At 40.7% G+C, this 26,720-nt stretch overlaps 1 long non-coding RNA gene across 2 annotated transcripts; it reads right to left on the reverse strand.

Annotated features, from left to right (window-relative positions):
* Window positions 1-880: 880 nt before the first annotated feature.
* On the reverse strand, window positions 881-26,401 carry LOC118987336 (uncharacterized). 2 transcript variants are annotated; one of them, XR_005066546.1, is made up of 4 exons: window positions 25,841-26,401; window positions 5,261-5,411; window positions 5,016-5,126; window positions 881-1,089 (listed from the first exon to the last, which is right to left on the reverse strand). It is a non-coding gene; the product is annotated as an uncharacterized LOC118987336 (long non-coding RNA). The 2 variants fall into 2 exon arrangements; XR_005066545.1 differs by having other exon boundaries at window positions 4,998-5,126.
* Window positions 26,402-26,720: the final 319 nt, after the last annotated feature.

Consider the following 26,720-nt stretch of genomic DNA (forward strand, 5'->3'; position numbering starts at 1 on the left):
GAATTCATTACATTAATTATTTAATTTATTATACCAACAAAATAAATGTACATATTTATATGCTACTGGATTTTATTTCCTAATATTTTTTTCTATTTTTCTTCTATATCCATAAGCAATTGAACTCTAATTTTCTTTATTGGTTTGGGGTATTAAGTTACAGGTGGTTTAATAAAGTAATTTAGGGATTATCTTTATCACCTTTGTAGAATGGAGTGGGCAAACCTAGTTTGCACATGAGAATTACCTGGTGGAGGAGGGCGATTAGGGAAATGTTAATGTTTAGGCCTGGCTCCTGGAGATTCTGATTTGAGTACTCTAGGATTCACCAATAAACAGGCATTTCTGTTTTTTAATTAAATGAATTTCTAATAAAAGCTCCACAAGTAATTCTAATGAATTTCTAGGGCTGAAAGATACTGGTCTAGAATCCTTTAAATAACTTCACAAGATTAAGTACAATTTAATCATTATCTTGTCAATGGGCACTAGTCACCTTCTCAATTTCTTCACTGGTAATTGTTCCATTAAAGTTTCCCATTTCTTGGTGAATGAATTTTAATAAACTTACATCTTGCTCTTTATGAGGTTAAGAACATTTTCTTCTATTCCCATTTTGCTGAGAGTTTTCATCATGAATGTATGTTCGATTTTGTCAAACGCCTTTTCTGCGTCTACGGAGATGATGATGCAGTTTTTCTCCTTTCATCTGTTACTATGGTGAATTACATGGATTGGTTGTGAAGTGTCGAACCAGCCTCTCGTTCCTAAGATAAATCTCACTTGATTGTGATATAGAGTTCTTTTTATATATTGCTGGGTTCTATTGGTTAACACTTTTTGAGAGGGGGAAAAAAACAGGAAATACCCTTACTGGTCATTTTTCATGTTCTTCCCTATAGGTCTGCTGTTGTTGTTTCTCAGATTCTCCAGAGAGTTGCTTTATTGCTTTCTGTAGTCCATCCAGGTTTCCATTTGAAATGAGTGGAAGAGAGAGGCTGTGGTAGATGACAACATCTTGACTAGCATGAGAAGTCCATCACTTTTTTTAATGCATTTTTTTGGTAACAGCACATCCAATCTATTAGTCTGCATTTAAATGAAGAATTCAGTCCAGTTACATAAAGCTCATACCCTAGATTTTATTTGTTTTGTTCTACTTTATGTATATTTGTTGTACTCTTTGGTCTTTGTTTCATTTCTATTGTGTCATGATTCCCCTGTAATTTTCCAACTCAGAAATTCTCACTGTTTTTCTTAGAGTCACAATCAAGCAGCTTTTACTCAACTATTATACAAAAAATAACAACCACTTTCTCTCTAACAAAGCATTGTACTTTCATTTCCTTACTCTTTCCTCTAAAGAAAAATGCTTTTTAGAACACATTTTCTTTTGACACTTTTCCCCACCCCGAATAAGTGTTTTCCCACGTTATTTATCTTTCTTTCCTATTGTTATGTGCCTAGGTTATACAGAGATTTAGCACTTGGTTTAGTTCCAGACTAGCATTATTCCAGAATTATTGTCTTTGCCCTTGAACTACCTAGGATGACCATGCATTTAGATCAATGCGAAGATACTTCGTACTCTTTTGCTCCACTCCATGTCTCTTTCTTCATCTTTCCTTATCTTGAAGTCTCTGTTCTGATTAATTTCATTTTGGCTATACTATAGTCTCTGCTCAAGTATTTTCCCAAGAATTGAAAGATGATATTTTCGGTAATTCTTTGTATATTTGCAAACACCTTTTTACACCCCAGTAGATGAATCTCAGAAACCTAATGAGCAAAAGAAGCCAGACACAGATGGGTACACGCTAGATAATGTCATCTATAGGAGTTCGAGAACAAACAAAGCTGATGTATGTGATAGCCATGAGAATAGTGGTTACTTTTGGGAAAGGGAGCAGATGGCTGCTGGGGCCACTGGAAATGTCTGTTCCTTATTCTATATTCTATTTTATACATATATGAAAGTCATTTAGTAGTATGCTTAAGATTTTTGCACTTTACTACATATATACCTCAGTAAAATGAAAAGGTTTAAAGAGGATGAAAATATGAATAAATTAATAACTGTGGAAGAAAGTTGAAAAAGAAGACCAGGCATAAGGTTTTTCCCCATGAAAAGCACCAGGCTAAAAAGCGTTAAATGCATTTTCTAGCAAAACTCTCAAGAAATGTGTGTCGTGCCATTTAAAAAGTAATGATTATTTTTTAAATAGAGAAATGCAAAGTTCCCTAATCATTCTGCCATATGAGATGACCTCATATTTTTGCCCTCGAATTGGGAAAATAAAACAGCATCAAGTGCCTACATCTAAAGAAAGCTGGAGGTCTCTGGGCTTGTTCGGAAGGGCTGGACTAGATCTCCTAAACCACCCTCTCTCCTCCTACTTCGTGGTGCTGGGACAAGGGCAAAACTGAAAAGGCAGCTAAGCCTCCTCACTTCCTGCCCTGCACCCCAGGGCCCTTCTGCTATAGGTTAAGCTTGATCCAGACAGAAGGAAACAGATTCACACAATTAAGAATGTTCATTGTTGGCATCTATCTTGTGAGCTCCAGTTATTAGGATCTACCACACCCAATTATAATTTCCATCAAAGACTGGTCACTGTTCAAATAAGTGAAGAATCCATGAAAAACACCTTTTTAATGTTTTTTTTTTAAAGAAAACTATTCAAAATCTAGAAATCTATGGGAAAGCACGCCATAGCCAAGTGCATGCTACTCCTTACAGGTGATAAACATGAATTTTCAAAAAAAAAGATCAGTGAGGACAAAATCCATTGATGTCAACGCAGGTTCCTCCTATTACAGAAAGAGTACCTTCTGTAATACACTTACATTTCTTCACTAAAGGCTCCCTTTCACTCTTTCTCTTTGACCTCTGTGAAAATAAAATGTGTGAACAATCATTGCATTTGCTGGAGCTGAGGGTCTCTTTGCGTTGCCATTCATCCCTTCACGTCAGAGGTTCTGCATTCAGGCATAGGGAGAGAAGAAGCTAACACAGCGGCAAGCCTGGGGGTGAAATCGGCAGTTAGAGTACCAGCCCGCGTACAAACAGATCTTCCTGTGAGTTGAATGGGACTGATAACGTAATAGACTGTCCTGCTGTGTGTGAGTTCTGGGAATGCAGCTACTGAGACTCAGAACCTGGGGACCCAAGCAAGAGTTAAGTAAGGTGCTACAGGTAAACTAACCCAACATGTAAACGTGTGGGTGTTTGGAGGCCAAATTGACCATTAACACACACACCAGTTCCATATATCCAGCCTCTGTGGCAAGTTACTAGCATTGTCTAGCAGTCCTTTTGGCAATTCCACCATATTCCTGTGGACAGAACAGGTCCCCAGGGATATGGGGGTATGTATGCCACTAAAAACAATCAATTGCATTGTTAAATTATACAAATGTCTCTATGTACTTATCAATACAAAATATAATCTTCTATATGATATCTCAGAAATCAAACATTATGTTGAAGCACACGGCAGAAGTCAAGATGTTTATTTGGAACACGCAGTCCTTAGACTTCTCTGTGATGTCCAGCTCATCCAACAGACTAGAAGCAAAGCCAACATATTCTGCAGCTGGAAGTACCAGGGAAACTCAGCTTCTCCCCACGCCCAGGCCATCCTGGGCCTCCCAGATGCTGAGCCTCCTGTTCGGACAGACAGAAAGACTGCACAGGGAATGTCTCATTGGGTTTCAGGAGGTAAAAGTGGTGGTGCAAGAGTCAGTAACCATGTGATGAGCAACCCATCAGCCAAATTAAAGTGTGTGTGTGTGTATGTGTGTGTGTGCACGTGTGTGAGGCAGAGAGATGCACTCTAAGAGAAAAGAGTAATAGTACTTAAGCAACTGAGAAACTGTCTCGTGGTAAAGACAAGTCTACACACGTTATTTCTTTTTGTAGGATTTGTTACTACTTCCTAGAGTTTCTTCCTTTCTTCCCTCCTTTTACCAAGAACAGAGTCTTAAATTAAACAGAAAAGGCTGTTGTACAAGAACATGGAACCTTGCGCTTCCTGAGCTGATAAAGGAGATTGTCCTTCAGGGAGCCAGGGGAAGTTAGACGGTGTAGCTTTCCCAACACTCCTGAAAATGCAGTTGCGACTCCATCTTATTTGCAGGTCTTTCCAGGACAGAGGACTATGAGTGCCTTTCTGGTCCCTGTGTAAAGAATTAGAACTTTTGTACATAATTTAACTCTTCAGGGTCCCCAGGTTAGACTTTGAAAGGGTCAAACATTAGGTTAGTTGAGGTGGCAACCAGGGACAATCCAGCAGGGCCTAATTCATGCCCATGGGGTGGCCATATGCAATCAGTTCACAAGCCAAAGTATTCTGAGTTTGTTCAGAGCCAGAGACAATAGGGCAGACTAGACAGGCTCCGCCGTGAACAGAATCTTTGTGTCACACTCTACCTTCCCTTCCTATGAAAGGCTTGGAGACCTTGGGGACCAAAAGAACACTGGTAGTCATGGTGGACACTTAGAACTTGGTTCCTCTCTCACATTCACTTTATCACCTGGTTGCATCAAAAGAACGTAGGATCAAGGACCGACCTGAATGTTAGAAGGCACTTTCGGGATGGGAGCTGGGAGCAGAGCCCCACGTCCATGGAACTGTGTGTTCTATCCCCAACACTCTCTCTCTGAGGTGTCTGCCTCACCCTTGCAGCCCTCCCGAACTCAAATTTAACCGTGGGTGCCCCTGAGTCACGTTGGTGCACTACCTCTGAGCATGTCATGCTGCCCATTGCAGGTAGTCAAAACGTACTGAATGATGGTGTTCCACCTCACGGGGTTTCTTACCTCTCTTGGGTGACTGTATCTTGTTTCCCCATCAGGACCATAAACAGGGACAACCTATGACATTTCCCCCTGCTTTCTGGTTCCTTACAGAGCATCTTACACAGAGTGTCCTATGGAAATGCTGAATCCTTGACCCTTGCCTATGCTCACAAACAGATGGGCATGTTCGACTTACGTTTATTTCTTCATTCACATTATTCAGTACAGTGTGGCCTTGTAAACTTTCACCAGCAAATATGACTGCTAGTGTCCCACGAGAGCCCTTTCCTTGGCAGAGCTGGTCTTCCTTAGTCCTGTGGGAGAGCTGCAGTGGACAGAACAGATGATCAATTTATATGATATTTTGATAAATCATAACCTGTTACTGAGAATTATAACAAAGAACTAGAAACACTGTCCAGTAGAGAAATATACATTTCCTCTCTTCCATATACTTACCCGTTTTCAAGACCACTTTCCATTTATTTCATTCTTGTTTCTGAGGAACCATGAAAGACATACTTCCCTTGAGGTACTCTGTTTGGAATTAATTATTCAGAGGAAACCCAGCAATGTGTGGGCGTCCATAGGTACCATGGCCATCCATCACCTTGAGGAAACACAATATAAATAGATAAAGCAGTTAGCAGTTAATTACACTCATTAAAGAAAGATTTTCCACTTTCCAGGGGAGAATTACTGCAAGCTCCCATGTGGCATTGAACACGAATTTCAGCTTTTACATTTTTCATCTGCATAAAACCTTTGGTAACACAGGCACACCTCTAACAAGGGTCCCTCCTATACCAGCGTTTGGAGGGGGGCCACACTGGCTCCTTGGCTGGGAGCAGAGGTGTGCACTTTAAGGCCTTCAGAAGGCCCACCCTGCACTGTGAAACCTATGTGAACAGCAGTTTGAAATAGCAAACCTACAGTTGAATGTGGTCTGTTAATTATGATGAGGAGGAGCCTGAGGGAGAATCTTCCAGCCCTGGCCACAATCCAGTAGGTTATGTCTGCACTGGAAAGAGTGACATCTGACCCCTCTACAGCTGGGACCCACAGGTCAGTGTGCAGCTGGGCCTGCTCCTTTGTCCTCACAGATTTAATCAGGCTTCACTCGTTTTCCCATTAGAACTCCCCTTTCTCACTTTGGCCTCAAATTCCCTGACTCATAAATACCCAGGATAGAAAGAAACATAAAGGTCTTCTACTCCACTGATTTTTCAATTTTTTTGAATCAAAGAATCCTTTCCTCAAATGAAGGCTCCCCCAGAAACCCAAGACATAAAACAGAGCCCCATGGATGTGCTCCGGTCATGGTGGGGAGCCAGGCCAGCCACCCATCTGCTGCAATGACCCGTCCCTCCAAGGAAGAACTTCGAGACAGAAATGCAAGAGCCTCCATTAAAAAATAAAGAAAACTGGGGTCGGACTGTGCTTCTCAGTGGAGGCATTATTGGCATTTGGGGCAGGGACAGTGTTTATCTTGTTTCATTCTGCTACATGGTAGTCACTTAGCTTCCCCAGATAAGGGCCAGTAGTGTCTTCCCAGACTTGTGTTGACTAAAGTCAGCTGCTGAGAGAGTGGGCTGGTTCCACCATGGCTGAGAATCAGGTGGCCCTGCAGTGATTGGCCCAGGGCCTCGTCAGAGGGCAGGGCCAGGGTGAACTCAGGTTTCCTTACTCCAGCGTGTGGGCTTGCCTGCCAGCTACAGTTTGTTTCCCTCCCTCACCCTGCCAGTTGGTCCCCTGTTACCAAAATTCAGCTTCTTTACTAGTCTGCGAGGCCGCCATACTGTAGCACTGCCATTACTGCTCCGAATAGGGAAGCAAACAGGCTCTTCCGTCCCAAACTGGAGATTAGGGTAGACAGAAAAGATACACCAGTACTCTCTCGGTTTTTAGTGACCACAGTTTAACTCCTGGACACATGCCCCACACAGCTTCTCAGTGAGATGTGATTTTCAGGTCACTCGCTCAGAGGAGCTGATTTTTTTTTCCTCTCCAGAGAATACTATTTGATTCTGGATCATCTACCTTGTATATAAACTTGATTGTATGACATCGTTTCATGGCTGCTGTCTTCAGCAAACCCCAAGAGCTTGAGAGCCACAGAGACCAGGGTTTGGTTCCTGCCTCCTCCGTTCATCAGCCGTATGACTGTCTAAAGGACACGGGGTGGTTCTGAGCCTCAGTTTCCTCATTTATAAACTGAGAGAAAACTTCCCTGGCAAGAACCTCGGGTGGATTTAAGGCAAGAACGCACCTGGAGTACCTAGCACTACCAGTTGCTTATTAAATAGCGGCTGCCGATTTTAAGTCATCGACACCATTTCTGCACCTCGGTATAATTTGTTGGAATACAACAAATTGCCCTAAGGTAAAGTTGATAACACTGTCCCTGGGAGGGGGCTGAGGACCCTGATCCTAGTCTCCCCTCTCAGAGTTTCCCTTTGGCTCTCATGCTGGCCCAGTAACGTCTGCACACTTGGAAGACAGCGCTGGACTCCCCTCTTCTTCCTGCGGGCATCCCTGTTGTCATCTGGGAGGCGGTATTTTGCTCTGATCGAGGGGTTGGCAAATCTCCAGACCTCCTAAAATGGGTTTTTACTAACAGTCTCTCAAGTCTCCCGAGGAAACTATCATGTCCTGAGATAGCCAGGATCCTTTGCTACTGACAGTTCGAGCTATGTGCTTGAAATCGTTTTTGACAAGGAAAAAACCAGCTCAAGCACAATGAAACCACGGACCGTCCACAGTGACCAATTTTCAAACTTCAAAATCCCTACTAGAGCTTAATTATGCCACACACACACACAAATTTCCATGGAAGTTTGATGTAGATTTTTGTCTTTTGCACTCAGGACTCAAACGCAGTCAAATGATTTCAAAAATCACAGCTATTAAGTTGAACTACATCAAACGTATTGTTCTGAGATATTTGCCCAGAGTTCCAGCGCACAATTTGCTTTGCTGAATCACTTCGTGTTTTTCAAAGTTATATTTGTGCTGAGCATTTTTTCAATGCCCGTACAAAACCTATCCATATGGTTAGTGTTTTAGATAAAATATACAGATGTGAAGCATATATATGAAAAAGCACAGTTTGTTGAAAATCATTAAGACCCAATAAATCACAGCAAATTCACTGTTACCTTCCATGTTGGAATTCTTTCCATAGGTTAGATTCAGCAGCTCTTCTTAAGAGAAGGCTTCCGTGTGTGTCTGAGGAAATATCACCCAAGGAAAGTCGGGCAGAGTCTCTTTCCATTCAATACATTCTCCTGCCTCTTTCATTCTCAATAAAACAATAATTATTCAATTAATCTTGTCAACAAGTGGAAGCTGGTTTCATTTCAGTTGTTTACTAATTACGTTGGGTAGATCTTTAGATCCTTGAAAATGTTGTCCAATTGCAACAAACTACTAATGAAGCAAGACTTGGTTAATTAAGGAATAAGAGCAATTAGCCTGTCAGCAGTTAATTCCCACAGTCCCTGGAGAAACACTACATTTAGGGATACATATCACAGGCGCTATTGACCTCTAAACCTTCCTCCTTTTCTGTCACTGCTGTTTAATGGCAAGTCACTTATTTTGTCAGGCTAATAAGGGAGGTAACGGAGCAGCCTATGGCTCCAGCCTGCCACTCTGTTTTTCTCTTGCTAATTTTAGAAAGTTTAAATATAGATGAATGGGTCTATTTTGGGGCATCATTAAAAGAGGAAACCCAAGGTGGGACTTTACAGAGCCCATTGAGCCCCACTGACCACCCCCAAAGCGATCTGGAGCTCATTAGTCTCCGAAGAGCTTTCTCTGCCAAAGAAAAGTTGGTTGTGAACTTTTTAAGTTGAAAAGCTTTTATAAACCAAACCAGTTTTGTTGGGGAATTTGATTTAATGGGATAAGGGAGGGTGATTCTGAAAGATACTTTCTTGTGTTCACGTGTGCTCGAAGAAACTGGAATTAGAGAATTCGTTGGTAGCCTTTTTTATGGGGGGGAGGGTGAGTGAGGCTGGGATGGGGGTTACTTATAACAGATCTTAGAAAATATTTTAGGACAACTTGACAAGCTTTACTTTACCACAAAGTGATAATTTAGGCCAGGATAATAGAATGGTTCTAACATTGGACCTCCTATTGTCAGTGAAATACTGTGTAGATCCTTCCCCCCACATCTGGCCTGTGGCAGAATCTGCCTGAGACCGACTGAGAATAAAATATTTCACTGAGCCAATTCACTGTTTTCTGCATAGGAGAGTGTAGGCCCTGCCTCTCGGAAGGCCAGTCATAGGCCATGGTCTGTCTTCCCCATGGCAGGTTTCAGAGCTTAACTTACCTTTACTTGTCACCTTGGGAGCATGGTGAAGAATTCTCCTAAGCTTCTGCTATATTATACCACCTCCAAGAATATAAAAGGAACATGAAAGTAGAAATGAAAATGGAGGCAATTCATCCCATTGCATCAGGTACTTTTACTGAAGTTGTCACCAATATTAGAGGTAATTGTGTTGACCTTGTTGGAATTCAAGGGGTCCAATAAATAACATCCCCTCTCCCTTCCTGAGTTCTGGACTAAATAAGAAATAAGACAAAGGATAAGACAAATAAGAGTCTATATCACCTTTATTTTAAATTGATAGAGCTCAATTCAGATTTTACTATATTTTCAAAGAAAATTGTATCAATAGTTTAAAGAAATCAACAAAATGTAAACACTTTTTTAAGCATGATATTAGGGGATGTTGCTGTTTTCAAATTACACCTTCACAGACAAGCAGGATTCCTACCAGGACTAGACCTCAAATTTAGAAAGATTTGCCCCAGCAGTGTCTGGACCTCCAGAACACTATTATCTGGGAAAACTGCCTGTGTGAACCAAGGAGCTGAGCTTCTGCAGTGGCTGCTGGCTGCGTGATGGAGAGGAAGGAGTTGGCTGTACTTGTCCAGCTTCCCTTCCCGTACTCAGCAATCAGATTAAGGTACTCCCTTCATGAAAGCAGTAAGGATGGGGCAAGAATGCAAGTGTCTTTCCCACATAGAAAACCCCTCCACCGGGGCAGGGATGATTTACTCCTTCTAATAAATGTTACAGACAGGTTTTCCATAGGCAGTGCATTGTGCTGATTCATTTAGGAATTTAGAGTACAGTAAAATTTGAATTAAACCTCGTTAACTTAAAAAGCAAGGAGACCAACTTTTGCATTGTCAATAAACAAAGAATCTACAGAACATGTTTAGAGTGTCCATTTTTGAGGGACTACTTTGATTCCTTAAGAGAATATAATATTTTAAGGCATTTCAAAGTACTCACTCAATTTTTTTAAAAAAGGACCATGCTAATTATAAAACATTATCTGTTGAGGTAGCTCATACGAGCATGTAGATTTGGTTTTTAGCAGAACAGTGGAAATGCCGAAAAAACTAACTCCGTTTTTTTATTTTACTTCTTGATATGCATGTGTGCTACCAACATTCTCTCCCTTCAACCTAGTGAAGAGTAAAGATAGACTGAAAGGGAAATGAACTGTGAATTTCCCTACCTTTCTCTTTCACTTTATGCCATCATTTTCAGCATAACTGGCTGATTATACAGAGAAGTAAAGGGGATATGATAGAGTCTGCTGGTTATTTGGGGTTCTCCTGTTCAAACACTTGTTTGAACAGAAAGTGTGGCCTTTGGGGACTGTTACAGTACCTCCCCATTCAACTCCTCCACTCAGTCCTAGATGCAACATACTTGCTTTATATCAGCTTTCAGTTTTGCTGAACTCCCATCCATCGTGGGTTCACCAGAATTTCACACTCATGGGGCACTGCATACACTGTCTGCAGATGAGTCTAGAAGAGTGAAAGTTAGCCAAACCTCCTCAGCTCAAACGCATGCTTTGTTGTCCCATCACACTTCATGTACGAAACACAAGTTCAAAGATAAAATTACTAAGAATTTCAAAACAGAGATGGGAGGGAAATAAACCAAGTGTCGGGTGTTTTTGAGCACAGAGTCCTGTGCAATGACATAGGTCACGTGCCCAGAAAGCCAGCCCTGAATGGAGGGTTGGAGCTACGGAACTTAGCCCACAGGTCAGCAGCAGGAAAAATTGAATTCCAGGATAATGGACCGAAAAAGAAGAGCAGGTAGTGAGACAACCCCTTATCTTTGTTCTACACAATTGCTCTCACTTTTGTCAGGAGGTGAGAGAACCAAGAAAAAAATGGGCCTTGTCCCAACAGAACAGGTGAAAGCTGTTGCTGGCAAGAGTAATGACTTGCCAGAATGACTTGTCCTCAATTAACACAAAGTAATTCTTTTTTTTATTTAATTCTTATTCAAGTACAGTTTTCTGTTTTATATTCCCTGCCCTGCCCCCACAGTGCTCCCCACCTCCCTCCCATTTCTGCCCCCCACCTTAATTATTGTCCATGTGTCCTTTATACTTATCCATGTGAGTCCCTCCCCTTTTCCCCTATGATTCTCTCCCCTCTCCTCTCTGGACCCTGTCAGCCTGTTCTGTATTTGAGTGTCATTGGTCATATTTTGCTTGCTTGTTTGTTTTGTTGTTTTGATTCCGGTTAAAGGTGAGATCATATGGTATTTTTCTTTCACCGTCTGGCTTATTTCGCTCAACATAATGCTCTCCAGTTCCATCCATGATGTTGCAAAAGGTAGGAGCTCCTTCTTCCTTTCTGCAGCATAGAATTCCATTGTGTAAATGTACCATAGCTTTTTGATCCAGTCATTTACCGATGGGCATCTAGGTTGCTTCCAACTCTTGGCTATCGTAATCGCTAGCTATCAGAGAGATGCAAATTAAAACCACAATGAGATACCACTTTACACCAGTCAGAATGGCTATCATAAACAAAGAAACAAACAACAAGTGCTGGAGAGGTTGTGGGGAAAGGGGGACCCTAGTTCACTGTTGGTGGGATTGCAGACTGGTACAACCACTATGGAAAACAGTATGGAATTTTCTAAGAAAACTAAAAATGAACGTGCCTTTTAACCCAGCAATTCCACTGCTAGGAGTATATCCTAAGAACGGTGAAACACCAATCCAAAAGGACCTATGCACCCCGATGTTCATAGCAGCACAATTTACAAAGTAATTCTTTTTCAGTTGTTTTTCAGAGTTTTATGGACCCGATTTGGCTTATGTGCTAAATTATGCTCCACTAAGCGCAAAAGTATGTGAGTTTTTGCTGCATTTTTGTGGCTATCTGGCAACAACTGTCTGGTTAAATTAAAGTTTATTATAAATTTTCAACTGATTTAGTAAAATTGGTATAAATATATAGGTTTGGTAAATGAAACTGCTTTGAATGTCCTTAGATCCCATCACATTTGTGACCACTTCAGAGTCTACAAAGGGCTTTCTCCTACAGAATCCCCACTTCACCCCCAAAACGACCCTGTGAAGTCAGGCGGGCAGATCTTGTCACCCCTGCGTACGGACATGTTTACCAGGTCTCAGAACTGGATTTCATGAATGTACATCCTTTCACATCTCCGCTGATTTGAAAAGTGAAAGTATTTAAGGCGAGGGACATCAGACCATGAGTTGGGTAATGAGTGACCTAGAGTGATGGGACTCTAAAAGATGGACTGGGCCAATCAGATGTATCTCTCAGCAGAGGTGAGGCAATATGTTCAATACAGACTTCTTCGCACAGCTCAGACTGAGTCTCAACACTTCTGACATAGATCCATTGAGACACTTACTCAGATTGTCCTTTCTTGGTCTTAGCAAATGCACTTCCATCCATCACTTGCTCAGAGTCCCCCTTTTCCCTCCCTCCAATCTATCAGTCAGCTCTGCTGGTTCTGTTAGTGGCTTCAGTCTCTCTGCTTCTTTTCATTGCTACTGCCCACCCTATGGTCCAAGCTACAGTCATTTCTTGACTAACTTTGGAAGAACCTCAAAACTGGTCTTAATACTTCCATTCTTGCCTCATTGTAATTCATTTTCCACACAATAGCCATTAGGAGCTTTATGAAATATGAATCAGACCATGTCATTTGTATACTTAAAATTTTTCAAAAGTCCTTTATACTTTAAGACCTTATAGCCCTCACTTCCAAGGCTCTGCAAGATCTAGAATGTCCATCCCTTTCCAACCTGACTCATACTAATCCCACGCTGGCCTTCTGTCAGTACCTGCAGCCCACACAGCAATCTCTACCACAGGGCCTTTGCTCTTGCTAGTCTCTCTGCCTGAAATGCTCTTCTGCCAACTCTTTGCAATAAGATACCACTCTCAACCACTAAGATGGATATAATTTTTAAAAGAAAACAGAAAATAAACACATTGATGAGGATGTAGAGAAATTGAACCCTTGTACCTTGCTGGTGGGACTGTAAAATGATTCAGCTGCTGCAGAAAACAATTTGGTGATTCCTTATAAAGTTAAACATAAAATTACCATATGGTCCATTAATTCCAATCCTAGGTAAATACCCAAAAGAATTGAAATATTCTCAAGCAAATACACGTGCATGCATATTCATACCAGCACTATTTACAAAAAATGAAAGGTGAAAACCACCCAAATATGCATCAGCTGAAAAATAGATAAACAAATTGCAGTATATGCAGATAATGCCATATTATTCAGCAATAAAAAATTAGTACTGATACATTCTGCAGCATGACTGAACCTAGAAAACATACTAAGTAAATGATGCCAGACACAAAAGATCATATATTGCATGATTCCATGTATATAAAATATCCAGAACAGGTAAATCCATAGAGACCAAAAAGAGATTGGCAGTTGCCAGGGGCTGGCAGGAGAGGGAGTGGTGCAGCTGCTTAATGGGTACGTGGGCTCCTTGTGGGTTGACTAAACTTTTTTGGAACTAGACAAAGGTGGCCATTGCACAACATTGTGACTATTCTAAATGTCCCTTAGTCGTTAATTTTAAAGTAGTTGCTTGGATGCTATGTAAATCTCATTTCAAAAACTATGCCTACAAAATGATTATTCCCATAAGGATATCAGCATTACAGCTTTTCCTATTTAATCTCCCCTACTTTGTACTCCTATAGTATATCTCTCCTCCAAAGGAGCATGCTATTCCATGTGTTCCATTTTGTTTTATATACTCATGTACTATAGGCATCAGTAAATGACAGCCCACAGGCCAAATTTGGCCCATTGCTTGTTTTTGTGTGGTCCATAGCTAAAAATGGTTTTTACATTTTTAAACAGTTAAAAAAATCAAACCAAGAGGAGTATTTTGTAACAGATGAAAATAATGTGAATTTCAAATACCAGTGTCTATTCATAACGTTTTATTAGAACATGGTGACTCTCACATGTTTGTACAGTATGTGTGCATGGCTGCTTCCTTCCTACAACAGCAGAGCTGAATGGCTCCACCAGGAATGATGGTCCGCAAAGCCAAAAATACTTATCATCTGCCTCTTCATAGAAAATGTTATTGACCTCCAATCTGCCAGATTATCAGCTTCTAAGGGAAAGGAGTCTCTCTAGTTTTTGAAAAATCTCTTGCTTTAAAACCTCTGTAAACTCATTAGGATTCACATGTGTGCACAGGGCTCCTGTTTGCACATGCTAATAAAATTGAAAGTGCTAATTTCTTTATATTTCTACAAAGTTTGACACTTAGTTTGATATTTAGCATATGAATTCTAATAAAAGAGTTTTAACAGAAACTCCATGCTACAATAAGAATCATCATGCCCAAAAAGAGAAGTAATTTTGTAGTCTTTTTACAAAATATATAAAATAGGTGTTCATGTTGAAATCTTAAAAATTACCCTAATGTACCATTCAAACTTTAACTGACAGTACATGGAATTATGTTAGTTTTCTAGCACAAAAATAATTTAAGGATTAAAATATTCTGATCCTTGACATTACCTCTCTTGAGGATAAATTTACAACTGCTATAACATTAACTTTTTAAAAACATCTGTAGTTAATATTTAATTTATGGAAATAAATAGAATGCCATATTTGGTTTTACAAAATTAGATACCACCTATGTTCAGGAGAATACAGGTAAAGATGCAAACACTAAACATTTCCAGAGCAGATTGGGGAAGGTGGGGGCATAGAGACTATATTTTTCTCTGTGAGTGCAGATGACAAATGAGCCAGAATCTTCATAAGATAAAGATGGAGCTAAGCAGAAATCACTTAAGTTTCCCAGACATTTTACCAGCAAAATTTCTTCTTTCTCTGATTTTCAATATCTTTTATTTCTTACATCCATTTATTTTGCTCAGATTGGGTTGCACGGGACTGTTATCATAAGCAAGCAAGCATTTAATTCAGTGATGCTGATGTCATGTGACAAGTAGCCTATCAGGGAGTCCAGAGACCTCAACATGAAGCCAAGGTACCTTGGACCTGTCCTTTCGCCTTCCATTATCCATAATGAAGGTGACGCCGGGCTTTCTGAGGGTCTTCCATTCTAACATTCTGGAGTGCTAAATTTAACTTATGTTAAATTTATTTCTGGCACTTGTGATTGACAACTTATTTGACAGATTTTGGTGCATCCCATTTTTTATAATATATTGATTTGAGCTGTTATATGTCTTCTTTCTCAAATATTCTATGTGCATTTACTAATATAGTAGATTTATATTTAAAAGGAGAATATGAAAGAGTTTTCCAAGGGTGAAAAATCTATACAAATGTAAGTTATTATTATTATTATTAAGTAAAATCACACAATGTTGGGCTAGAAGGTTCTATACTGTATCTACGTGACATTTTCATTTCATAGATGAGAAAACTGGATGAGTTCCAAAGATAAAATGCTAGAGATTCGAGCCTTTCCATTATTTCATGTTACCCTCTTTACTGCTAGAAATATTATTCCAAATCTTTTCCGTTCCTGCAGTATTTGCCTATATTGGTTTCCTCAATTACAATTTTTTTCAGGGAACATTCTATTTTCTCACACTCGTACTTTTTTATTCCCATGGCTTGAGTTCAACCTAGTTTCTGTATCTGCAAAGCATTGCATTATCTGGTTAGGTTTATCAATCAGTGATATCTAAGTAGTGTATTTATATTTCATCCAAGCATAAGAAGGATATAGCTCATTAGAATTCAGCTAATAACATAATATCAAGAAAAAGAAACAAAGATGAAATAGGGGAAAATTTTTCCTCCTTATCTGGACAATTTGGATGTCAGATTCTTCTTCAAAACTACGGTTTCATAAAGGGACATTAATTAATCTGTCAAATTATATCTTGTTAACCAAAAAAGTCAGCAATAGCAATAGGATACTTCTGGCAAGAGCCCATTCTCCCAATCATTCAACAAACATTTACGGAGGCCTATGGATAACAAGGTGCCGTGGGAGACCCTCACTAAAAGGAAGAGACTGAGTTTCTTCCTTCCTGGGAAGGAATGTAGAAAATAATAATAACTCACACTTGCTAAGTTCCTACTATGTGCCATGTCCCAGGCTAAGTATCCTACATGAGTTGTCTCCTTTGATCTTTATGACAATATGTTATATCCTATTATACTGATGTCGAGTTTAAGTGAGGTCCTCAACAAAGCTTCCAGGACAGTGCCTGGAGCATATTAGATTCTGCAAAAGATTAACTCCCCTTCTGTCCTCCTTTTATTTCGCAGGATTCTATATTTCCTTGTAGGAAACATATCCCTGATAGTAGTAGATTTCCAGAGCTGAATGAATGATGCAACCAAAAGAACCTACTGACTGAACATAAGAAATATGCCCAGGGTGAGCTGAGATGGGAGTAAAAGACAGAAAACTATACTTGAACAACAATTAAAATTTTTTTAAAAAGGGGAAAAAAAACAGAAGAAACATGCCCAGATCCAAGGTGCAGCTTAGAGGAGTGAAACGATGGACCACTGAAGACAGGAATGAAACAAACGCTCACCCAGAGGAGCCAGGGACTGGTGCACACAAGAGATGGCGGAGATGGGAGGTGAACACAGAGAGCCTCGATCGTAAAGGGTTGAGACAAGAGGTGGTCTGGGCTCTGCTTAGTCATGTAAAGGCTCACGAAGTTGGGGAGGCCCGGGTCCAAGGAACACACTGAAGGAAGTGTGGGCAGAGGCACAAATAACAGATTGGAGCCTGTCTCATGATGCCCCAGCTTAGAGCCCTCTGAACGTGGCTTCCAGAACCACAACAGACCAATGCTTTCCACAGAGATGGGGAGGAAGTTGCTAGAACAAACACTATCCTGCAACTTGCCCCCAATCTGAACCTAATCAAACCCCAATGTTTTCTTGAGGTTAGAAAAGGCCTGGCTTAGCATTTTTAAAACAATGTCTATTTGCCTTTTGTCTCCTGTTTGTAGCCAGAAGTGAAAGTTCTAAAAACCAATTAAAACTTTGGTTTTATTTTATATTTATTTCTTTACTATGTGCTTTGCCTGGCCAAAACCAGAAAATGCTGGAACGGCACAAGTTCATTCTCCTGAGATAGCCAGATCAAAGTCCTTTGGAACTGCCTTGGCTAAGCCACTGAATATTTCCATGCTTATCCAAACCAAGGCTTCAATCCCTTGCAATTTACTCATATGCATCCACCTTCTCGAGTGTTCTGAGGCATTTCTTCCAGCACACACGTTGGCCTTGAAAGGGTAACAAGCAATTTTGTGCTGGCAAAAGCTGTGTTTTCGAGTTTATACCTCCAGACTGTCATCCAACAAAGAGAATAAAAACTTCTGGCAACTTTGTCCACCCCTATGTATTCCCATACAGAGGGAAAATATGGGAAAGGCAACATCAAAGATCCTCCAGCATAGAGATTTACTATTTTGCTAACTATTTTTTGATTTTTTGAAATACGCTGCTAATAATTCTCCCTCTTAAGTATAGAAATCACTTTGGCCAAGGACAATTTTAAGACAGCTCATGTCATCCAATCAGCAAATTTTCTGGAAAACTGGTCTTGCTCTTTTCTTAAGGCCTTAGAGAGAGAGGTTTTCCTTGAAGGGGAAGGGCAGTTTTCATCCAAATTTGCCTTATCAGAAAATTTAAATTGTTACTGGGTAACCCTACAATTGACGTTTATCGCCCTATAGGTCAGCCTTGTTTTAAATGACTTTGAACCATAGGTACAATACCTTTCAGGGAATTATTAAGAGTATAATGTGTTATGTGCCACACTCTTAGTCTTGTCTCCATAAAAGAAATTCAGTTTATCTACAGCAGATTTTTTGCCACATAATTCTTATGTAGGTTTTTTCCCCCATGGGACATAATAGCAAAATAATGTCTGTCTTACTGAAAAAGCAACTCTCAGAGAACTTTTCAATAGGGTGAAAAATGTGTGAAGCTGCCCTACTCAAAGCTGCTGAGAAAACATCAGAGCAATGTCCCTTGTTGCCTGTGACCTGTTTTATTGGGTACTAGGGTATTTCTTCAAAGACTTAATGCAGCCTTGGCTATGCCAGGCTGTGTATTAGAAGCCATGTTTATTAATTAACCCGATCCTTTTCTAATGCTGAATGACGAGCATGTTTACGATCACACCGATGAACTTCTGAGGTCAGCATCCCTGTCTCAATTTCTTACATTTCCCAAATATATAAGTGATTCTTTAGCTTTATAAGCCCCCACATGCTTCTTCCTTTCCTGTAATTTGCCTTTGTTATTTTGCACCACCCCTGGAGTGTTTTCAAATATATTTCAAACCCCCAAGCAACACCATTTCAGAGATTGACTTTGGAGAACTCGAACGCATTTTGCTGCAGCCCCATTTAGACTCAGCAGGAAGAATAGATTTAAAAGTCAGATTACATTTTTAGCTTTTAAAAAACTGCTTTATTAGAGAGGCTAAAAGCCACAGTCGTGATAAGCTGGATTCTTTTCAAATACAAGCAGCTCAGAGACATCTCGGGAGCAGTTTCTCACCTGGGGAGCTCCGCCCTTTGGGTTTCAGCGATGGCAGCAACCAGCTGACTCTGGGCATTTTTCTGAGGGGTCCTTGTGGCTCCAACAACAGAATACATAAAAGCACCAAAGAGGTTTCATTTAAGGGTCAGAGACCTTTGAAAAATAGCTCTCTGAGGTCCCCACCCCTGAACTTCTGCAGGCCATTTTGTGTAAAAGGGTTTGTTCCATATAGGTCTCCACTAATTGTAGGGCTTGGCCAAGGGACAGGAGGTAGAAGACCATGGTGAGGATGTAAAAGCCGCAGAAAGGAAAGCCACAGAGAGGAAGAGAGAGTACCTGCCCTAATTCTGTGGCAGGCAGCTAGGAGTCTGGATAGATGGATAGATAAATAGTTAAAGAGAGAGAGAAGAGAGGTAAATGGAGGCCACAGCAGTAGCTTCTCCTTCACATGTCATCTTAAAACATGTGTTACAGATCATCAGTGCCTTCCCTCATCCTTAAGTGGGGCTCTGTTTGAACTGTATGAGGTGCTGCTTGTATAGTGGTTGAGGGCCAATGAGAAGAGGGTAGACATAATGAGGTTTCTCTACATGAGATTCCATATAGAAGGTTTTGTTTAGAGGTTTTGAGATGAAATGAACACTATTGGGTTTCAAAAGTGTTTAAAAAGGAAAGTACACTAAGAAGCAGATGGGGTCCTGTTTAAAAGCAAGACACAGGTTTACACTAGAGATCTAACTAGTCAGAGAAGGCAAATATATGGCACCTGCCACTCACTCCTTCTGTTCTTGAAGAGAACTTTAGCAACTAATCATAACCACTATACCAAACCCAGAATCAGCCTTCTCATCCTTCTCAGCAGGCTGCTGCAATCCTGAATTAGACAGGGGATATCCCTAAAGAAGTATATGGGTCAGTTTAGAACCTAACACTAATTCCCATGGGCAGAGCACCAGCTGACAGAATTGAGTGGAGCTGCAGTATGGGGACTAGCAAAATATCAAGTGCATAACCCACCTGAACAGGGCAATGGGAACTCAGCTTCAGATGTTACCCGACGGGAATCTGGGACCAATGTTACCATATTTTTTAAGAGTGAATAGAAATCTAGTTATAACTTGGAATCTCTGGATTTTTAAAAAACTGGCTCCAAAAAGAAGGGGGGGGGATTAATGCCAAGTGGGCCAAACCAAATACTTATGCAGAAAAATAAATATGTAAAAATACACCTGCCGACTAATGCAGCCTCCAGGTTTAGAAAAATTAAAGAAAGAGTCCAGTTTGCTCTTATCTTGCCTGAACTACCTTGCTACCATGCACCACTTAGAAATGAGAGAAAACCATCTCACCAGGGCTTAAAGAGGGCATGTGACAAATTGCAGAAAATTATAACCAGCGTTTTGTGGTTGCTGATCTCCCCTGGGTCACACACACTAGCAGAGTCCTGAAAAAAATAGGCAAACTTCAAANGAGGGGGGGGGGGAATTAATGCCAAGTGGGCCAAACCAAATACTTATGCAGAAAAATAAATATGTAAAAATACACCTGCCAACTAATGCAGCCTCCAGGTTTAGAAAAATTAAAGAAAGAGTCCAGTTTGCTCTTATCTTGCCTGAACTACCTTGCTACCATGCACCACTTAGAAACGAGAGAAAACCATCTCACCAGGGCTTAAAGAGGGCATGTGACAAATTGCAGAAAATTATAACCAGCGTTTTGTGGTTGCTGATCTCCCCTGGGTCACACACACTAGCAGAGTCCTGAAAAAAATAGGCAAACTTCAAAAATCAAAGTTTCCAGAGCTGCAGAGGGGACCTTTCAACCAGCTTTCTTTTGTGTGGATCCTCCCTCACCTCAGCCCATTTTGTCAATCACAAAGCAGTTGTCTCAAAGCTCAGAGTCTGACACTGTCAGAGGCCAATGACATTGTCAGAGACCCTTTGCTCGCAGCTTATTTCAGTGTTCCAACCCTCTCGGTCTTGGTCTTCCTTCGGGCTGTTTACATACAATTTCCTTCTGGGTGGAACTTTGTTTTTCCTTTCCTTCTTTTGAGGCTGTTGTTTTTTCTTAAAATAGGAGGTCATTTCAGGCAGAAATGTGTTTTCTTTCGTCTCCCTGCTTCCTCTATGGCTGGGACTGGGGCCCTTTTGGAAAGAAGGAAATTTCCACTTTGTTTACAAGAAGGGATTGGTTTTCTTTGGATGTTTCATTCATTTGCTGGGTAGGGAGTTTGGAGTTCCCGGGATTATCTAAGGAGATCAGAGAAGTCACTTCTTTGAGTTTTTAAAAGTGTTATACACTCTCCTTTTCCTATTCTCTTTTTTCCAACCAGTTCATGTTTTCCCAATGAATCTTAGCTTCCCATGTATCTGTCCCTGCATTTCAGCTCTCTACGTTGTCTTCCCAAGATCTTTCAGCTTTCACGTCAATCTGGATAATTTGACCAACAGCCTGGACCATTTCCAGCATGAGTCATAATTTTATACTTTGGGTTGGAAAAGTAATTTTCCCCTTCCCTTTAAATGCAGCCATGACCCGTTACTGTTACTGGAAAAGACAGACTCAATCGTGCATGCCTTCCTCCACCTCATCCTCCTGTCTTCATAGGCTACACCTGTCAACCACATCCAATCATGTCAACATGCACCCAGGTGGGTGTGGGCTAGGCACCACTGAAAGTTTACTCTGGCCACTGGAAGAATAGATTTGAAGACAGAACATTAACTGAAAGAAATCTTTTTCCAGTCCTTCCAAAGCCAAACAGGATCAGATTCCTTTAGATAAATCTTGTGATGACTTTGGTAGGTTTGGTGCAAAGGAAACATAAATTCTAAAGTAATGTATTCAAAGTCACTCTCAATATGGGATTTATTGAAAGCACTATTTTCACTAACAAGTAATACTCAAAAGCCTGAATTAAATGGATTCAAGCATGCAGATGTCAATTCTGATTGTTCAGTGCTATTTTGTTCTGTCTATGCTTATTGTTTATTTTAGCCCTGAGGGGAAAAAGGTAAACAACAAAAAGCAAGGTAGAGCATAGGAAGGATTGAGATCAGGAAATAGTGACCAAAGCAGATAAAAAAGGGGATCAGAACTACGGGCTTATAGCTAGGCAGATACGGGATGGATCCTCACCCGCACTGGCACTAGCTGAGTGGACTCAGGTGAGTTACTTACTCTGTCTATCCTCACGTGTGAAATGAGGATAATAATAGGACCTCTTCGCAGAATTGTGTGGATTAATATATTAAACACATAGTAAGTGCTCATCGCCACCAACAGAGCAACAATTCTAACCTTGATAAGGCACTTGCTCTGCATCGGGCACTGCCTTTACTTGAAAGACTTGAGGAAGTAGCTATTATTATTATCCTCCCTTTACAGATGAGGAAACTGGGAACTCAGAGAAAGTAAGTAACTTAACCAGGGCCACAGAGCTACTAAATAATCAATCCGGGATTCTAATCCAAGTGAACTGGCATTGAACCCAAACCCTTCACTTCTATGTAACCGTGATTACCAACATCCTTTTTCATGTGCAGTGAGTCTTTGTTATTCCAGGTGGGGTCCTCAGCTTATTTCATCTTTAGATCGACCTCTGTGTCGTTCATGGCTGCATATGCAGTGGTATACACTGAGCAGAGGTGTCAGATGGTAATCTCTGTGTCTCTTCTCTCCTCTCTTTCTCACACAGACATGTGGTTACCTCCACTGGGCTCTGCTTCCTAAGTCAGCAGAGTAACTGATGTATTTCAAAAATATCTTCTCCAGTATTAAAAAAGGAAGGGGTTTCTAGTGAATTTTTACTTTTTAGTTAACGAAGAATTTCTTACTTAAAAATCTCTTGCTCCTCTTAACATTCTGGTTAACTGAGATTTTCAGTATCATAAAATAAGTATCCATGGTTGAAATTACAGAGTCAAATAGCTTTAATTCCAAAAGATAAAAATGCCCTAATTTATCTGGTTTCTAAAGAAGTGTTTTAAGTCAATTGTTGGTGAAAGTCCAAGTAACATTTTCGTTGTCATGAGAAATGAAATTTGAAGAACAGAAAGAGAAATATAAAACAGGCCAGAAGTTTGCCACAGTAATGTATTCTAATAATTAAGAAATTAAACATCATAGGATATGTTTGCAAATTTATAGTAATATGCTGTCATCAAATACATCCTACATTTTATATTTTACTTCATCATGTATGGCCTCATTTGATTTGCACAAGAGAAATAGTATTTAATATCAAGTGAGGCCAGCAGGTAAGAGAGTATCAGTTCATTTTGCTTAGGAAGAAACTGAGGCTCCGAGAGCCAGTGACTTGCCCTAGGTCACAAGAGCGGGTTACCTGCAGGGCCAGAACTTATCATCTCCTATTATTTTTCCTAAATCACAGTTCCCAGTAGCCCTTTCGCTGAGCTTAGTTTGACAGTTTACTTAGACCAAAAAGGCTTTCCCCCAAGGGCTGGGAACAGGAATGACTTGGCAAGGGGAAAATCCAGAAAAGGAGGTGGTAATGCCTATGGGTACCCCTCCCAAACCACCTCAGAAGGCCCTGGGCAGTGTTGGAGGAAGAGAGGTCATTGGCAGGAGAGGGAGAAGTTCCAAAGGGCAAATTTCACAATTTTCCCACATCTGGCTGTGCTGATCCCGCATTTTATTTTGTGTTAAAACTACTGGCTCTCCAGTCAAACTCCAGGGATTGAATCCTGGCTCCAACATTTACTAACCTCTTTTTGCCTCATTTCCTTGTTGGTAGAATGGGATTCGTAACAGTACTGATTTTATAGGATTGGCGTGAGGCTTCAATGAGAAACCAAGTGAAAGGTTTAGCAGTATAACTGACTCATGGCGAGTACTTAATAAGCACCAACTACTACCATCATCATCATTTCATGCAGAGATGTAAGTGGCAGAGCCGGGATTTTCACCTAGCCAACCAAACTCCAAAGTCCAATTTCTTAACCACAGTCCCGCGCTGCCTTTGTCGTTGCTCTGTCCATCTGGAAAGCACTTTCTCTAGATGCCCACGGTCGCGGCTCCCTTCCTCTCTCCATTCAGGCCCCTGCTGAGATGCCACTTCTGAATGACCTTCCCTGGCCGCTGATCTGAGACAGTACTCCTGGTAACCCTCTATGTCTTCAATCTGCTTCACTTTTTTTCACAGCACTCATAGCAATCTGATATAATATTGAACATTTATTTGATTATTTACGGATTGCCTTCTCTACCATTAGAAAGCAAGCTCCATGAAGATTAAGAGCTTGGTTGGGCTAACATTTGTATCCTTATTGGCTAGAACACATTCAGTCATTTGCAGTACAAATGTATAAATTAATGAGCAAAAAACTTATTAGCAGAAACTAACATATTGAACCACTATCAACAGAGGAGCCACAATGTGGATAAGATCTAGTTCCTACTTTTAAGGGACTTGCACTTTAGCTGAAAAGGTCAATAGACACATGCCTAAGCGCCATGATACAGTGTCCCACAGTTGGAGCAGTGCCAAACCTCTGGGCCTTCACTCCACCAGTCTTATCTTTTTGCTAAGGTGCCGACTTCTCCAGCACGTCAGCCTGGCAGTCTAACCTTCCCTAATGAAATGTTCTAGACACAAATCTCATGAAATCAAATGATAGACTTTGAGAAAGCCATTTTAAGAGGGTTTATGTGCTCAATTGTACTCTATGAAATGAGACACATCATTTTCTTGGAGGTGACATTCCCCAGAGAGTCGCAGAGAAAGTACATTGAGTTCTACTCAAAGAACGTTTCTTCTCGGTATAATCTACTCCCAAGAGTAAACTGGGAACTAGCTGCTTTACAACTGCTAAAAATCTTGGAGAGTGAAAAGTAAAATAGGCACTCAGCCTCATTCAACCCAAACTACTGAACTATGTGTCCCATGAGTGAGTCATTAATCAATCCTATTAAGTTGTAATTCTTTGCCAAGCTAAGAAAACACAACCCAAACAGTAGCAAACATTTTCTTCCCTTGCCATTTACCCCTAAATATGAAGAGCAGCCTCTAAAAACTTCAGTCTTCCTGAGATTAGCAGGCCTGCAAAATGTCCATTGGATTTGCCCAGAGAGAAAATGTGCCAGACTCGATGAAGTGTGAGAACACTGCTTGATTTTGACCATTCCCACTCAAAACGATTTCCATAGCCCAGATAAAGAAGTGCAGAGCCACACAGGATGGCATGACTCAAATCAAACAAATCACGCACATGACTCCCCACTGAGCCATGTTCTAAGCTGCCCCATGGCGGATGGTTGTTAGCTAACACAGAGCAGACCCTAGGCTCCTGAAGAGCAAATCCTTTCATGACAAATGTGTGTGCGTGTTGATAAATGGTGACCACAGGAAAATGGCATGATGTAATGAAAACATCAATGGTTACAGATGAGGAAGACTACACTGTACTTCATCAGAGAAGCTCACCTTGATTGGGCATGATGGACCAAAGGGATAAATAGCCACCAGGGGAGTCAAATCCACATTCATAAAAACAAGGGCATAGCAAAGTGCTCAGTGTGCCTTATTTAAAGGGCAGCACAATGAAACACAATTTATCAAGTGTCTGGGATATGCATTATTATGGGTTAGGGGTTAAAGACATAAAGAGGCACGGGACACATTCCTGCTGTTGAGGAAGAGGAAAGTACTAACTTGAATGTTACCTCGTTTAATTTGGCTCTTGTTAGAATCTTGTAGGGTAGACAGAGCAGGCTCTATAAATCCCATTTTACAGATAAGGAAGCTAAGGCTCAAAGTATAATGTGCTCAAGCCTTAACATGTGTGAGGTCTCCAGCTGCAACTGAACCCTGAGTCCTGGACTCTTAATATATTAGCCTGTAGTTGGCTGCATTTTTAGACAACTGGACAAAAAAGAGAAAAAGAAAAGAAAAGAAAAGAAAAGAAAAGAAAAGAAAAGAAAAGAAAAGAAAAGAAAAGAAAGGAAAGGAAAAGAAAAGAAAAGAGAGCCTTCCTTTAAATTTAATCCTCAGGTGTGTTAGAATCTGCCTGACAACTCTAAACTTCTAATCATTTCGATAGATCATTATAAACATTATTTAACTTTCTTTCATAAAACCATTATATAACCACATGACCAAAACAGCCAGATGATCTCAAAACAAAAGCTCTGCTTCTACTCACAGTACAATTCAGAATCCCAGGATGGCAGCCTGGGTCTGAGGTGCACAGGGAGATCAGATAGGGCCCTGAGATGCCGGCTTGGCTCTGGGTTGGTCCCAAATAGTGGTAAGTGGCCCCGATTAAGTACATTTACCTTCTGATTTGGGTCTGTCTTTCAGCACCTTCACCTGGCTTCTTGCAGTGAGCTTTCGTTGCACCTTTGTCTCCGAACACATTTCCTGACATTTCTGATCCCTGGGCGCTGTGCCTTCATCCGTTGTAATCCCAACAGCATTTCCATCTCTCCTGTTTCTAAACAGGCAGGTTTCATACCTTACATGATTTTTATCTACGTGTGATTCAATGTCACTTCTGAATTTAAAAGCCCTGGACAGAGTCTCCGTAATTGAATATTATGTCTTCACTAACCAGCACGAAGTTTCGAATGTGGTAGGTAACTGGTTTGTGGAGTCAATAAATGACTCTTACCCTGGTTTCACCTCTACGGCTTTTTCCAAGGATTTCTGCTTGACTTCAGTCCAGTCTTACTTATAGAAGTTCCCTTTTCACCAGTTGTCTTTTATTTCTCTAGCTCGGTGGTATTTATTTTTTAATTTTAAACATGTCTAGAGCTTGAAAGAAAGTTCATACAATTTCCAATGCTCTCAGAATCATCACTGAAGATTCAGTCGAACCAGGACTGTCACCAATGAAGAAAAATGATCGATACCCATCAGGATCCGAGAGAGAGGCGCCTTTCCTCTCCTTGGAGCCTCGCAATGCCCCAGTGTTCAAGATTTTCGATTTACCTCAGTTCTTTGGATCTACTGGCAAATTAGAAACTCCCGCAAAACACGCCTTAAGGAGAGAGATGGGAGTTGGGCCAGAGATCACACCATGC

The sequence above is a fragment of the Sturnira hondurensis genome, unplaced genomic scaffold, assembly GCF_014824575.4.
Source record: "Sturnira hondurensis isolate 20B ecotype Veracruz unplaced genomic scaffold, ASM1482457v3 Scaffold0005252, whole genome shotgun sequence".
Lineage (NCBI taxonomy): Eukaryota > Metazoa > Chordata > Mammalia > Chiroptera > Phyllostomidae > Sturnira > Sturnira hondurensis.